Source organism: Astatotilapia calliptera, chromosome 14 (assembly GCF_964374335.1).
Source record: "Astatotilapia calliptera chromosome 14, fAstCal68.1, whole genome shotgun sequence".
Taxonomy (NCBI): Eukaryota; Metazoa; Chordata; class Actinopteri; order Cichliformes; family Cichlidae; genus Astatotilapia; species Astatotilapia calliptera.
In genome coordinates, this window is record NC_137435.1 from 3,741,233 (window position 1) to 3,743,630 (window position 2,398).

Here is a 2,398-nt window from a genome sequence, read left to right on the forward strand (position 1 = left end):
AAAATGCAGATTTTTCTTTTATAAAAATCAGTTTATGCGGGAAAACGAGTATCCATGGTTTAGACAACCTGTGTCTAAGCTGCGATACACATATTAAAGAAAAGGTTGCCTAATTTAAGTTCACTTAACACTCTTTCGTTGGTATTTAATCTTGCACATCTGGATCAGATGTTGGAACAGAACATAATTTGTATGAGATATACTTAAAGTATCCACAAAATGACATTGCACTGGCTGATTGGCTTCAGCTGTTTGTGAAACACTTGACAGTGACAGGTGCATCCACAGCTGTGACAGATGACATCCTGACACTTCGAGCAGGTGTGCAGATATTATAACCTGCCATGGTTACTTCCCTCTTTACACTCATGCTGACAGTTTATTGGTGCGTCTGACCTGACTCTGTCTCACTGAGCTTGTCTTTTGTGCTGATTTGATTGAGGAGTAAATAATGTGCACACAGTCTGTCAGCTGGATGTCAAACAGGCAGAGGTTCAAAAGCAAGGAGAGCAGAGGTCTATTCATTAAACTCAGAATGATGAAGTGTGAGGTTTGCTGTCGGACGCTGCTGGATGTGTGCTTGTTTTGGGTGGGTACAGGTTGTGTTAACGAGGCTGTGCTGTTACTGGATGTTGATCTTCACTGCTGTGATTCTGCGAGTAGACTTGTTGGCACTGCACACTTTAAGATGATGATGTTGTCCCTGCTTCTGGCTGCTCGTTTTTGATGTCTGCTGGCAATTCTCTTTGCATTCATGAAAAACTTTATTTGTAGTGTGTGTGTGTGTGTGTGTGTGTGTGTGTGTGTGTGTGTGTGTGTGTGTGTGTGTGTGTGTGTGTGTGTGTGTGTGTGTGTGTGTGTGTGTGTATGTGTATGCATCCATGAGGTGGCTTTGCTACCACAAAAGTCTTTGGTTGTCTAAAAACAGTGTATTTTACTCAAACTTGGTCTATTGTTCACATTGTAATTGAATCGATATCTGAGCTCCTGCGAGTCGCTAACTACAGGCCATCTGTTCATATTTGTTACACAAAAGCATGTGTGGTGTTGTTAAAGCTGATTTTAGCAGAATCCTCATCACTTCTTCCATTCTTTAAGCACTCTCTCAGTGAGCAGAACTCATTCTACTAAATCTAAATGCCAGCTCACTTTCTTAAAGTGGTCTCTTCATTGAGGTGAGTGTCTCTAATGTGCAGGTCAAGAAGGCAAATCTGGGCTGTGAAAGTGTTGCAAAAGGACGCTGGAGCAGGGTCAATGACAGCTGATGAACCTGAGAGTCCGTCGAACACGAGAATAGAAGAACATCCTCCTTTTAATCCAAAGTGTGCTGAGATTGACACGTTATACCTGGAGACTCAAAACAAAGCCAGTGACAAGAACTAAGATGACCAATATGTGCAATCTTGTTCATGTTTACACTTTGTTTTTCTGTGTTACCTGCAGTGTAACTAAAAGAGAAACAGCAAAGCTTCATGAGAGTGAGCGCCACAAACCCCATCACTTTAGTTCATTTATGATGGAGCGTGGTGAGGCATTAAACTGTTCTGCCGTCTGATCAGCTCTTTTTGGAAATCTCCAGGTGAGCAGGTAAAGGTCAAGAGGGAGGATCTGTTATCAGTATACAGTGGGTGGATTAGAGAACGTGGGCTGAGTAACTTGCACATGTGGTGAGTGATATCAGCAGGTTAGGAACACAAAACCTGCTGATATTACTCGCACAATAGTTTTCTACCTGAATGTGTTTGTTCTTTACAAACAAAGGCCTAATTGTTTTACAAAATTTTAAATGAATAGTATTCATGATGATATTATTACCATATGATCTTATCTTTCATTAAAAAGGAATTGTCATTGCTTTATATCATCACTTGGAGGTTTTTTTTTTTTTTTTTTTATTGTTTTTTTTTTTTGCACTACCACACAGATGCTGCAAAAATCTTTTGTCTCCTGCTGAGCTGACAGATCAAATTTTCCTCTCCCTGTTTGTTCTTTTTCTTGTTGCCTGTTACTCTTGTTCATATGAGCTTTGGTGTTTAAACTTTTATTTTAAGAGTCATTCCTGTAGAAAGCTGTGCTTCCTTTGTTTCAGTCAGACTTTCTCCTGCTGTCCTGCTTCAGCGGTGCAGGCTTCTCTCCTGCAACATCGTCCCCACCTGGAGGAAAACGTGTTTCCTTATACAGAGAAATGGGGGCGTGGCAGGATGCAGATTGCACAAGCCTGTTTGTGCCAAATGATACAGAGTTATTAACATATACACATTGGTTAGATCAACACAGCCTTGTGAGCTTCATGTTTCATAAATCCAACAGTAACTTAGATTTTTTTTTTTTTTTTTTGGAGCAAACTAACAAGGTTTCCACGCACATGCTAGTAAGCTGCTCCTCCATAAACGGCAGT

General features: G+C 40.6%; 1 long non-coding RNA gene across 1 annotated transcript; it reads left to right on the forward strand.

Annotated features, from left to right (window-relative positions):
- The first annotated feature begins 311 nt into the window (after positions 1–311).
- LOC113036957 (uncharacterized) lies at positions 312–1,910 on the forward strand. Its single transcript, XR_003274529.2, has 2 exons — positions 312–589; positions 1,197–1,910. It is a non-coding gene; the product is annotated as an uncharacterized LOC113036957 (long non-coding RNA).
- Positions 1,911–2,398: the final 488 nt, after the last annotated feature.